General features: G+C 40.7%; 1 protein-coding gene across 5 annotated transcripts in view; it reads right to left on the bottom strand.

The window, feature by feature from the left end:
* ELFN1 (extracellular leucine rich repeat and fibronectin type III domain containing 1) overlaps positions 1 to 14642 on the bottom strand; it is a 363238-nt gene that overhangs the window by 241465 nt on the left and 107131 nt on the right. For all 5 annotated transcript variants that reach the window (XM_072120369.1, XM_072120367.1, XM_072120370.1 and 2 more), the window contains one exon: positions 4699 to 4754. The gene's annotated coding sequence lies outside the window, so the exon portion shown is untranslated. The remainder of the gene's footprint in view (positions 1 to 4698; positions 4755 to 14642) is intronic.

The raw sequence follows: 14642 nt of genomic DNA on the forward strand, positions 1-14642 counted from the left end.
TATCCATCTAAATGGATAAAGTGACATGTTGGTGCCCAACGCAACATCCAGGGCACTTGCCGCGGTTCAGTCCCCTAAGTTACACCCCAAGTCATAATATTTAGCGTATTTTAGGAATATGGATGTGACTGCTGTATTACTGAATGAAGAGACAGAGAATCAAGGTGCCGCACTACTAAGTGGTTTCATGTGATGTCTGAGGATGCAAGGGAAGTAAAGGCAGAGAGCGGCTCCGGAGCTGCGGCAGGGTCTCCCGGGACACGTCTGCGAGGGGAGATGTATGAAATATTAAACACCGGCTTTTCATTATATCACAGGATTCATTTCTCAGAAAATACATACACAGACATAGAAACGCCGAAAATAAAACCCCGTGACACAGCCTTGTGTGAAGTGGCGGCCGACTTCAAGGGTGAAGCAATCTCGTGCTTCCGCTTTAAACCTGCGTCTTCAGAAGTGGGAATAATAACTGGGCGCAAGAGTCACAGGTAGATAGGAAGCGAAATGTCAATTGCAATACTGTGTGAACTCCAACGAAAGGAATACATCATCGCACCTACTGATAGTTGTCAGTGACTACTGTATGATACTTTGCTTGTGATGATCCCGCATCGTTTCATAGAACAAAAACTTTACACAAGGCGTTAGACAAGTCCTGTGCGCACACCGGTAGTCAGAAGTCAACATAAAATTTGTGGTTTAGGAACGTTTTATTAAAGTCTCAGTATTACAATGTGTTTCTGGGATCATGAAGGGCCCCTTTTTTCAAGTTCAAGAGACTAGAGCCTGGGTGGGGAGTGAGGTTCCAAACCAAAACTTTCTATAGTTTTAGGATCTCACCCACCTTCCCCCCATCCAGGCTCTAGTCTAGTGCCTAGGTGGGGGGTGATGTCCCAAAGCTATATATAGTTCTGGGACTTCATATAGCTTTGGGACCTCAACCCCCAACTAGGAACTAGACTAGAGCCTGGATGGGGGGGAGGTGTAACGTACCAAAACTATATATATAGCTTTGGGACCTCAACCCCCACCCATGCACTAGACTAGAGCCTGGATGGGGGTGGGGTGGGTGGATATGGTACCATAACTATATATATAGCTTTGGTTTGGGACCTCACTCCCCACCCGGGCTCTAGTCTCTCGCACTTGACCCTGAAACGCATTATGATATTGAGACACTAATAAAACGTTCATAAACCACAAATTTTATGTTGACTACCGGTGGGCGCTAAAAATGACAAACAAACCAACCTATCCGACCATGATCCAGGCCAGTGTGTCGACTGGGACCTAATGATCTAGCCTGAAGCATCTAATTGTACATAAACAAAGCAAAAACCAGAATTGTGCCTAAAAATAGCAGAACCACATCTGGTGAGCCTCACTCCGCCAACTCTCAGAGCACTTATAGTTTTTTTAATAACAATACTACTCTATGAGCGCTTTGTCATCTTCTCTCTCGCCTTTCTATACTCTACAGCAGGGGTCTCAAACTCGCGGCCCGCGGGCCAACTGCGGCCCGCGGGACAATATTTTGCGGCCCCCACCTGGTCGCGCTGCATGGAGAGGGCTCACGGGCTGAGCCCTCTCCATAGCCGGTAAGTCTTTGCTGCATATTGCAGCAAAGGCTTACCGGTAACACCCGTGATCGGTGCTAGCACCGATCGCGGGTGCTTTCACAGCGATGGCTGCCGACAAAGCTGCCGGCAGCCTCAAAAAGATAGCGGCGCATGGGCGCCGCCATCTTACCTGGGATCACCGCTCCCCGTGACGTCATCGGGGGGCGGAGATCCGTCTCCATTGTAGCCTCAGGTCTTCCGAAGACCCGAGGCTATTTCGTTTTAACCCCTTCATTACAATGTGCTGATAGCACATTGTAATGAATGAGGAGGAAAATCTCCATATACTGCCATACTGTAGTATGGCAGTATATGATAGGATCGATCAGACAACCTAGGGTTAAAGTACCCTAGGGAGTCTGAAAAATAGTATAAATAAAAATAAAAAAAAGTTTAAAAAAAAAAAATAATAATAAAAAAACCTAAAATTTCAAATCACCCCCCTTTCCCTAGAACTGACATAAATATAAATAAACAGTAAAAATCATAAACATATCAGGTATCGACGCGTCCGAAAATGCCCGATCTATCAAAATATGATGACGGTTTTTCAGTGCGTTTAACCCCGTTACGGAAAATAGCGCCCAAATTCGAAAATGGCACTTTTTTGCCATTTTGAAAAATATAAAAAAATCTATAAAAAGTGATCAAAAGGTTGTACAGTCCTAAAAATGATATCATTGAACATATTATCAAATTTCGCAAAAAATGACAGCACCCACAGCTCCGTACACTAAAGTATGAAAAAGTTATTAGCGCCAGAATTTGGCAAAATAAAAAAAAATATTTTTGTACAGTAGGTTTTAATTTTTGTAAATGTATGAAAACATTATAAAACCTATACAAATTTGGTATCCCCTTAATCGTACCGACCCAAAAAATAAAGTAGACATGTCATTTGGGGCGCTCAGTGAAAGACGTAATATCCAAGCCCACAAGAAAATGGCGCAAATGCATTTTCATTGCATTTGGAATTTTTTTCCCGCTTCCGAGTACATGGCATGGAATATTTAATACCATCACTATGAAGTGCAATTTGTTACACAGAAAACAATCCATCACACAGCTCTTTACGTGTAAAAATAAAAAAGTTATAGTTTTTTGAAGGTGGGGAGTGAAAAATGGACATGAAAAAACAGGAAAGGGCCCGTAACCGGTTAATCCCCTTCCCTCCGGTACTTGAAGAAGATGAAGTCGCCGCTCTGAACGCACTTGGTGCAGGTCAGAGCGGCGACTTCATCTTCTTCGATGGGAGGGACACGGGGAGGCAAGTACCGGGTGGGGGGGGTGGGGGAATGGAGTGTCCCTGACTGGGCTCAGTGCGGTAGGAGCTTGGGACCCCTCGGTACACAGGACGCGTTCATAGAGAAAACACGTCTCCCAGCTTGGGGCATTCCTTGCACTGGGAGACGCCGTGACATTTGAATCTGAATAATGATATTTTGTAAGCGCATTTTGTGTGGAAAACTTGATGCGGCCCAGCCTTACCCAGAATCTACCTCCAACGGCCCCCAGGTAAATTGAGTTTGAGACCCCTGCTCTACAGCATTGATGATTCTGATGTATGTGTATCAGAAAGACATGGCTTGCTGTTTATGTGTTACCACAGCGCCACTCTTGTGGAGTGGTTGTATGTGGTACTAAAGCCTTGTCTTATTAGATTCAGTATTGTGATGGGCAGGAGTGGCGCTCCTTTGGGATAAAAAGAAGATATGTATTTCTATATATTCTGGAGGTAGGGCTGGAAGTGCCAAAAATGAGTCCACCACAGTAGTGGAACCGAGTGTCGGAGCCTGATAAGTAGTGATGAACAAACCTGAGCTTCAGGTTTGGGTCCAGGGTTCTGGTGTGCTGCGCGACCTAGACATATTGATGCTCCTAGCTAGTAGCAATAGCTGTCATTTGTCAGGAGGACAACCCTGCCCAATCACAAGCATGGCTAGTAGCTACAGGCATCAATTTTTCAGATTGGCTGCTAGCCGGATTGGTCCTAGCTACTAGCCGTAGCTGTGATTGGTCAGGGGGACAGTCATGGCTAGTAGCTACTTGCCGTATTGGCTACACATGCGCCAAACAGTCAATATCTCCACTTCCTACAAGACGCACCCGAACCCCGGACCTAAATATATACGGTCTACTCTACTGATAAGCACAACAGTCAAAAACCATTTCATGTTCTTAATGATACCACTATACAATGCTCAAAAATATTCTCAAAAGTGTACCCACTCATGCATCCCATAATATACTTCCATATAGCATCTTATCTGGAAACATACAGCACCAATATAATGTTTCCAAATAGTGAAGAAAAAACCCATCCTATTACCAGATAGTGTCGAAAAAATGCTCCCATAAAGATTTCACATACAGCTGCCTTAAGGTTCAGGGCATTGGGAATTCAATACCTTAGATTCCTGATGCTTGGGCCTATCACGGACCAGTGTGCCATCTCGTAAAGGGAATGTCCAGGTTTTTCAAAAATGTTGTAGCACATTTGGACAACTTCCTTCTCCAAAGCCAGTTATTTGAATGAAAGCACTGTTTTCTGGGATAACAATATGCAAATTAGCTAGTTATGAACCAACCCCCTAGGAGACATTCACACTGACTGATCTGAGCCGCAATACAAGACGCCTCCTACAGACCAGACTTGTGCTGTTTTTGAAAAGAGTCAGCCATGTTTTCCTAAACACATACAACCTTTCCTGTCATTGTGAAAACCTCTGCAACATAACACAGCAAGATCGTAGCGCCAATGATTCCAGACCGCTAAATATTTGATGGAATACAAACCTGTACACTAGTGCATGCTTCCAAATACTCCAGCTAAACACTGAGGCCATTAAAAATGTATAAAAATAGCCGTGAGCGGGAGCATTGTATCCGAAGACTGGTCTACTGCATGAGAGCCCCAGATCCATTTCATCTCCAGTCCACGGGCAAACAGAGTTTACAAGTGAAAAATCGTATTTAACCTAAAAATGTAAGCCCCCCCGCCCCCCGATTCACTTTCACGTCAAATAACCATCTCGTCAATTTCAAAAATAAAGTTTTTTAAAAATATTGTATTTTTTACCTTTTCGAGGTTTTCTTATTCTTTACTGGTAGGCTCGCCAAATCACTTCACCTTCTCTGTAAGAGAGAAAATAGACTTATTTCAACAATTGTTGCAATCAAATATAAAAACTTTTCACCCACTGCATTGAAATATATAATATCTATCATTTTTATAAAAGCTACAGATATACAATATACATATTTATAATTATAAAAACCAAATGCTGTCCAATACATAAATCCCTTTCATGTTCTTATGACCGAAAATTCTCAGCAAAGACTGCAAAGTTGAAGAATCCCTTTAAGAAGGACCTGTCATCAAAGTAACAAATGTTAAATGACCTTGATTGCCCATATCCCCCTGATCAATATGGTGTTAGTTTTATTAAAATCCACCCAGCCATTCTAAAGTTATGGCTCCTAAAATGTTTAAATGTGAAAAAGCTCTTACTAGTCAAGGGGGCAGTAACTTTTTTAGTTCCGCTTGGGTGTGTTCTGTTTGAAAATAAAAAGTTACCACCCCCTTGGCTAGTATGAGCTAGTTCAAATACAAACTTCTAAGAGCCATATCTTTTGAACGGGTGGACGGATTTTAAAAAAACAAACATCAAATTGAGCAGGGGCACAGTGACTATCACATGTGGTGCGTCATTAAGCATTTTTTACCATGTTAACAGGTCCTTCTTAAAGGGATTCTTCACCAAGTCAAATTTACAGACTTTGATGAGTATTTCCATTTTATGGGTGGACGGATCTAAAAGAAGTAACATCAAATTGATCAGCAAGGCAGAGGTTTAGCATTTTGTACTTGATGCCATGTCCTCTTTAAAGGTACATTGTACTTAAAGGCACAGCCACAGATTCGGAACAGGGGTATAACCTAAAAGGGTTCAGAGGCTGAGGTTGCACCTCTGCTTCTCTCTTCATCTCATACAGATATCAGTATTTCAAACAATATATCAGCTTTATTTACTGAATGATAGTACTGATACTAAAGGAGAAGTGGGGGCAACGTATTTGCTTATTAGAACATGATGATTCAGAAGGAAAAAAAAAGCGCAATAAAAAGCATAAAAAGCAACGTTCTCCGTCCTCTTTACTTCCGCCCCTCGGCTGCTGTATGTGTAAACAACAGACGGTAGACGCAGCTTCCAACCACTGCCATGAATAAGGCTGTTCATCATGGGGTGAGAGTTCAATTCCAGGTATTGAAGAAGAGCGACATGAATTATTGATCACGTTCAACTGCGCTTTTAATATCAGTGAAGGGAGATGAAGTTTCAGACTGTGTAACTTTCTCCTTTCAAAGCTACATAAGACCCCGGTGCCTCCTCCACTGCATCGTGTTGTTCAATGAACCCACACACCTGACACGTGGATGAGGAATAATAGCCATAGGGCAAAGCAATGATAATGGCCATAGGGGTAAGGCCTCTAAAATAATAACCATCAATGACACAAAGGAAAGACTATATGATATGACATAATAATATTTAAATTAACAATAAAAATAATTCTAGCAGAATAAACAAATGTAATAATAGAAATAAAAAGGAAATGAATCATAAATAAGAATTTTACTAGAATATACTTAATCATAGAAACAATAAAAATTATAGCATTCATTATACAACAATAATAATAAAATGAATAATCTTATTTTTGATTATTACTATTGATTGTTATTATTATCAATACTAATCAGAAAAATGAGATCATTTGTTTTCTAATAAAGAAATAATAAATAATATAGTTAAAATAAAAATATAGAATTCATTCCACAATCATAATAATAGTTGTAGTTAATAATAATAACAACAATACCATAACATAAATAACACAATATTATTATTGTCCAGCAACTGCGGGACCACAACCAGGCTTGGCACAAGCTGGCAGTCTAGGTAAGTGGTTGTGAACTGACCCTGTGAGGTCCCTTTGGACTAAGGCCAGATTTTACTGCCCTGACAAGGGCAAACCTAACTAAGGGTCCCTGAGTGACCCTACAAGGTGACAGGGAAGGTTTACTTCGTCTGGCAGCTGCTGGATGGTGGAGCGGACAGGTAAAAGGAATACTGAGATAAACCAGTGTTCACACTGGTGCACAGAAATCTAACACAGAAATCTAGCACAAAATCTGAGACAGAAAAGTAGGTTCACACTGCGAGATACACGACACTGAGGGACAAACAACAGATACAGACAGACAAGCGGAGTTGAACAAACCGGGTCAAAACCAAGATGGCGGCAAAGGTACAGAATCGTCGGTCGGTAGGCAAAGCAGAAGTCAATACACACAATAGCAAAAGCACTAGGGAACACAGGAGACTGAACAACCAGCAGCCAATGAAGGGGCTGGGCAGAATATAAGGGAGTAATGGACACTGCCCCCAGCACTGACTGGCTCAGCAACTGCAGACAAAACGAGTTCAAAGACACACCCAGCTTTCCCAAAGATCAGAAAGGGAGCTGTCAATCACAGGCAGCTCTGGGTGTGGTTTTCATGCACAGAATCCTGAAACCTGATCCCATTAGAACAATTTGCAAGATCTGCCAGAATGCTATAATTTTATTATAACTATATTATTATTATTCATAGTAGTAGTGTATTATAATTATTACCAATAAAAATAACAATACTATAAAACATAACAATCCAAATTAATTACAATTTATTACAATTAAAAATGCTGATTTCATTACTATTTGCAATGCTATGTAATAAAATTGATAGTTATGCTTATATTTGATGTTTGAGTTACTTGGGACAACAATCTAATTTGTCTGACCCGAACTAATCTCCAGAATGGGGCACCCATTCCCAATAATGAATGGAGTGACTGGTTGAGCATATTTATATCCAGGGCTTGGGTATCTCTAGAACCTTCATAGAAGGTCAATGAGTGCGCAGGAGATAGCCCAGAGCTGGTCAACCATATAAACGGGGCAATAAACTTTAATTTGTGGTAATGAGACCCCCACCGGTCTGACACTTTAACCTTTCGCAAGTGGATAACCATCAAACGTTGAGCTCTTTCCCAATGGCGTTACTCATCCGTGATGCAGCATTTTTAAGGGTGGTCTTACTGAGACGTTCTTTTCTATGAGTGTTTTTTTTTACATTTCTGTCGTTTCTAACTGGAAAAAAAACATTTTAGAGCCTGTTCTATTTTTTTTTTCATGCTTTGCAGATCATAGAACACAGTAGAAGTGCAGGTGTCTGTAATGAAGCTTAATTGATAATCCTGGTTCTTATGACAATTCAACATTTTTACAATCCAATTGTCACGTAGGCCAAAAAATATTTGGCTGTGGTAACATTTATAAAATATACAGTTCCAACTTACATACAAATTCAACTTAAGAACAAACCTTCAGAATCTAACATGTATGTAACCCGGGGACTACCTGTATATATATATTAGTATATACAGCTGTGTCTGGGTTCAGGGTCAGTGGACCCCCTGGACCACTGTGGGAGATGGTACTAATTGACACCTGGGACCAGAATCTACGTAGCACCTGGTTTTCACCAGAGCCCGCCGCAAAGCGGGATGGTCTTGCTGCGGCAGGCTGCCACCAGGTCATTCCACAGGTGTCACTGTGGCAGCCGAGGTTGCGGAACAAAATCGGAATCCAAGCTCGTGGTCAGCCACAGGCAGAAAGTCAGGGCAGACGGCAAAGATGCGGAGGTCAAAGGACAGGTCCGAGGTTACAACAGGAAATCAGCAGAGCAGGGAAGGAACAGGTACAGGAACTCACAAGAAGCTTTCTCTCAGGCTAGGTAGCTCAAAGATCCCGCAAGGAATCCTGGGAACAGCCGGCCTTTAAGGAAACCTGGGGGTGCCAGTGCCAATCAGCAGTGCGCTGGCCCTTTAAATCCTTGAGTGTCGGTGGCCTACCCGGGAGCAGGGCAGGATCGCGGAGAGGCAAGAGTGGGTGGGGTCCCGGGGCAGCGCTGCAACGGAGAGGGGCACAGGTGTGCCTGTGATCCGAGACATGGATCGCAGGGGCACACGTGACAAGCACATTGTAATAAAATTCCCAATAACATATGTATGGAGATCTATGAATATATCAATTCAATATATCATATGCAATTCAATATATCATATTCAATTCTAAAAAATTGAGTGATGATTAGTTCATTATTTAAATGAGATACACAAATAACAACACTAAACCCTATAAACTGAGCTACACACCGCAAAGCACAAAAGAAAAAAAAATTCTAATCTGAAATAAATGAATTTGGCCTGAAAATAAAATCCATGTGTGTTCATGATAGCATGAAACACGTATTGATCCGCCTGTACTGACATATTTTTCCATCAGTGATCATTGAATTTTTAACAGCAACCTCTGTCCTCCCTCATATATCGTATTCATTAGATCTAGTCATCGATTTGGTGCACAGTGAAAAGACCGGCCTAGTTTGTACTCCATAAACGGGTTCACATTGATGAGATCATCAGAATGGATTGGGGCACGTTACATCGGTCATGCTAGGAGCCGGTGGAAAGTCGCTGACTCACGGAAATGAATTCATTAAGTTCCCACTAGCAATTAAGTATTATGTGCTTGGCCCGCATTATTAAATGAACCCTATAGAACCGAAGCTTCCTCATTGTTCTGTAAACTTCTATGTATATTACACACAATGACGCCCCGGCACGGACAACTATTGTATTAGTAATAAAATGTCATCTGAGTTACGGCACTGCCTGGCGGATCCATATTGTTATTTATAGTTGCCGGTGATTAGTCGGGAATGATATGTTAATTTGTATTTATGAGATTCATCTGTTACAATGGAATAATTAGAATCTTCCTTATAATTAGGATTGTAACTTTACTCATTCACTTTGTAAATTAGGTTGTCTATGCACCGGAGATAAAACATGCCGGCAGCTAACAGTTCTATCAGAGAAATGAGAATGATACCGGCACTACCACTGAGGGTTTCCCCCATCCAAAGTGCTCTGCCTACACAGACCACGGGCTACACGTAGGTGCTCTGCTCCAAGTCCAAGTTCAGATAATGCAATATGGACCAACATCAGACCACGGCAAGCGACAAGCCAAAATTAAAATGCATGTGTACCCTGATCCCACTCTTGGATCCAGAAACAGCATCGCTTTGCCGATAAATCGGTGGCCTCAACAAGCCCCAGTGCAGTCACTCCTACCCAGGAGTGTAGCTGGACCCACGCTTGCCACCACACTTGAACCAGGATGGGAGATTCCCTTCACACCTTCGTATTCTCTCCATACCATAGAGAAACCCTTCATGTTTGATGGCGAACCTTTGAGAGATCAAATTTCGTAACGAAAACCAAATCCCATGAATCTACCGTAAAGTGCCAAAACACAGATTTACTGCTGCAGTAAATCGTATAAGTGTCCAAAAGATACCAATATGTTAAAAGAAAGAGGGGAAATTTAAATGCATTTTCTACAGAGTATAAATGAACAGGAATCAAGGTAAACGGGGTAAAGTCAAGAACCAATAAATGTTGGTTTGGAACAAAAATCCAAGGTGTAATATGTTTTTCACTATTTAATAGTGCAGATCTGTTAGGCCTTTAGGCTGCGTTCACACATTCCAGTTAGATTGTGTTTACAAATGGCATCCAACCGGAACGGGGGGGCTTGGCCCAATCGCATATGCATTTCAACCAAAGCACATGCAATCAGTAAGGTGCTCCGTGGGTTTTTTCATTGTCTTCATGAAAAACACATGGTGCTTGCTACTCAGTGGAAACGCATCAACGATTGGAACAGGCCCATTCCCTATACTGTGTTTCGAACTGGAATGTGTGAATGCGGCCCAAATGCCAAAGAGTTTTTTTTTTTCTGTTCAAAAGATAGATTTTTTGTTTTACTTTTTTATAGTCGTATTTGGGTTTGTTTATGTGGTACTAGGTGTAATTTTTATTGGCACCATATTGGGATAAATAAAATATATGGAATGACGTAATATGATTGCAGAAATGGGTGTCTCTAATAGTTCCATAGCTCCCATGACCATGACAACGGGAGCATAGATATATAATTAAAGGGATTTCCCACCTCAAAATTTGCCCCTGTGGATGTAAAAAATACTTATTTTCTTCTCTGATCCATCAGCGGGACACCAAGAGGCCCAAAGAACTTCAATGTTGGCCAAAGGTCACAAAGACCCAAGATTCTGCTGATGGATCCCAGACCATACGAAGAAGCGAATAAAGATATTTTTGAATTTTTCGCTTCTAACAACCCCTTTAATGCATAATGTATACAATTCTATCAACTTGCTAAATATAGGCTATTGATTTGCATTTTGTATAACATGTGATGTATCATTCTCGACCTATAAGTCATTCTTTACCCTTGATACGTAGGGTCGCCACATGAGATTCAATATCCTGAAACATACTTGACTATTCACAGACGCCCACCACGGGAAGGGATTGCCACATCTATTTTGTGTATGACAATTTCCACCTGACGTCTCAATCCTGGAGGCTCTTTAGCAGGGAGAGAAAATGTGACTTATCCATCCTATTCATCAGCAAACCTCTGACCTTCATTAACAGTCGGCAGACGTCACCTAGATTGTAAAGACTTCTTTATTGGCTTCTGAAAAAAAAAGGTCAGATAGTAGCAACTGGAGGCTGAGGGTCAACTGTTGTAATTATCTCTGTAAGCAGAGATAACACGATTTCAGCATATGTCTCTGTTAGGAGGAAGCTCAAGGCAAGAGCAAATGCAGATTATTGCATCATTAGTGTAAAAATTGTGGAAATTCTTAGAAATAGACTTCAAAAATCATAATCTGAGAATTGGAAGGTTCCTGTCTTTTCACACTCATTGTTAAATTATAAAAAAAAAGGAAATACAGTAGTGGTCTACCAATTATCTCTATTGTCTAACCTTTCCCAGTGTTTCACACCACAAAAAGCAGCTCCATAAACATCCAGTATATAATATATTCACAAGGTTATGACAGTCTATGACCTTAGCAAAGGAAGGTTCCTATCTTGTCTCGACTCATCATCTACTTAGGAGAAAATAGATAAATAAAGAAGTAAATTTCACACAAAAGCTCATTGTCTAACCTTCGTCACAATGTTCTTTGCCACCACAGTTCCATAAACAATCATTATGTGATATATTCACCAGGTTTTGACAGTCTATGATCTTGGAATTGGAAGGTTCCTGTCTTTTTCACACTCATCATCTACTTAGAAAAATATTCATTCCCAGATAAGCAAATACTAACCAAAATATCTATTGTTTAATCCTCTCCACAATGTTTCAAGCCACCACAAACCTATAAGCCATCTGAAGGACCGTGTTTAACACTACAGCTATGCTCTTGAATAGTAAAGTGTCTGTCTTAGGAAGCCCCTTATCTACTTCTAAAATTATTCATGAAGAAGCAAAAATATGCTACCACAGCTCCAAAAATATCAATTGAGCAGTATATCCTCAAGATTTTGACAGTCTATGGTCTTGGAATTGAAAGGTTCCTGTCTTTTTCACACTCATCATCTACTTACAAAAATATCTATTGTTTAATCCTCTCCACAATGTTTCAAGCCACCACAAACCTATAAGCAGTCTGAAGGACCCTGTTTTACATTACAACTATGATCTTGAATTGTAAAGTCCCTGTCTTATGAAGCTCTTCATCTACTTCTAAAATAATTCATGGAGAAGCAAAAAATGCTACCAAGGCTCCAAAAACATCAATTAAGTGATATATTCACAAGGTTTTGACAGTCTATGATCTTGGTCTGAGAAGGTTTCTGTTTTTTCACGCTCATCATCTACTTCCAAAAATAGTCATTCATGGATAAGCAAATAATAACAAAAATATCTATGTGTCTGATCTACTCAGCAATGTTTCATGCCGCCACAACTCCATAGGTCTAGAGAATCCTACGATGTCTATGATCTTTAATTGGAAAGTTCCTGTCTTATCAAGCTCATCAGCTACTTCTAAAAGAAATTCATGAAGGAGAAAAATTATTAGGTTTAACCAAAATTCCTATTGTCTAACTTTAGTCATGGCCACAGCTTCATGAACATCAGGTATGTGATATATTTCTCATGTTCTAAGGATCGGGAAGATCCTATAGTATTTTATATCAAAGGGACCATATTTTACATAAAATTCAGCCTGACATAAAGCCCAGGAGCTGACAGAGTGTTTTCCATACACATAGGCGCGTTATCATTGATGGCTGTCATGTGCAGCCATTGATCAAACGTTTTCCGCCTTCCAGCAGCACAAAGGGTATCACCACTGCAGAACCTTGCACAAAGGACTGCAGATAATTGTTCTACTAATAAACTCCTTAAATATCGGATTAAATATATTAAAGCATACATATACTTTAGTATACCGTATATATTATACAGGTATAATAAATTCATCTAAAAAAGCTGAAATTTATGAACAGGAGAGGTCCAGAGAAAACGCAGTCATTTGTATGGGAAGCCTGTAATACTTCATTTGACCTCTAGTGGCCACTGCAGTACAGATGTACAGTGGGCCCCAGGTGATCGACAATGATTTCTAATGCAGGGAATCATCTGATTATTGTACATACTTTAAAAAGGATATTTGGCAAGCTACACCAACTCTTATCCTTAAATAGGTATCTCCATAAATCTATAATTTCTTGCACAGTTGAAGTTTTTTATGTAGCCCACAATGTTCTTGACCAATCAGTACTCTTAGTTTTAGTACATCATTGGCAAATTAATGTAGAATCTTTATACAAACAGAGTTCTTCTTTAAAGGGAGTCCACCTGATCCAAAATCACCCTCATAATAAATCCTCTATTGTGTAGTGTATAAGCTCTGTAGTAGAAATGAGCGGACCCGAACCCTAAGTTAAGGTCCAGGGTTTACGTGAAACCCAAGTGAACAGGACATATTGCTGGATTGGTGGCCGAACAGCAAATCCGGTAAATTGATGCCCCTATCCAACTAGCCATGGCTATGCTTGGCCAAACACAGCCATATATAGTTGGCTAGGGGCATCAATTTGCCGTATTTGCTGTTCAGCAGTATGTCCGGGTAGGACAGGACACACCCGGGTGCGGGTCAGCTCATGCCTACTTTCTAGGCATATCTTTGCCTCAGTTGCCTTCTTCATACACCTTATTTCTATGTGAGATGTCAATCAATGGGTAAATGTGCCGGGCTGTAAAGTGATGGGAGCAGTGTGGGACTGTCCCACCAGTGGAGCCTCGGGTGGGCCTAAACTGTAACCAAATACTGAATCCCATACATATAGCAGAAGACAAATGACTGTAATGGGGATTATGAAAGGTGGGCCTCTAGAAAAATTATATGATGGGCCCAACATTGGATGGAAGGCAAAAAAAGAAGAAGAAAATGGGTGCATCAGCTGTCATAGCCCCGCCCACATTGCACAAAAAATGCTAATTTTATTTAATGCGAATTTTCCTTAAAACTATACATCACTAAGAAAGACTGAAAATATATAAAAAAAACTTACAAAGTGCCCTAGACAATAATGTTTTTTTCAAGGTGAGTCTAAAGCTGGTAGAATCCCTTTAAGGTTTTTCTTCGCTGTTTGTAGGAAAGACACACGCTGATTTGCTGCTGTGTAATGACAGACTACTTTACCTTCTGTCTGGCAATTGTCTGGATAAGCTTTTTAAGTCCTATATATTTTTGCCCACACTTGTCCTTTAGCACATAGCAGACTCGGCGGTACGAAGCGTTACCCTTCCATATCCCATCAATTCTTGCCAGCAGCTGTCATTTGCTCGCGGAGAAAAAAAACAAAACAGGGTGTTATTAAACTCATCACACAGCCAGATATTTGCATTAAGGGTCTGAAGATTTCAGGTTAAGGCGCCGAAAAAACTGCACACGTTGTTATTATTTCAATCAGATGGAGTGAGAATTGAATATGAGACGAGATTCTGGAGCCTTAT

The sequence above is a fragment of the Engystomops pustulosus genome, chromosome 8 (genome assembly GCF_040894005.1).
Source record: "Engystomops pustulosus chromosome 8, aEngPut4.maternal, whole genome shotgun sequence".
Lineage (NCBI taxonomy): Eukaryota > Metazoa > Chordata > Amphibia > Anura > Leptodactylidae > Engystomops > Engystomops pustulosus.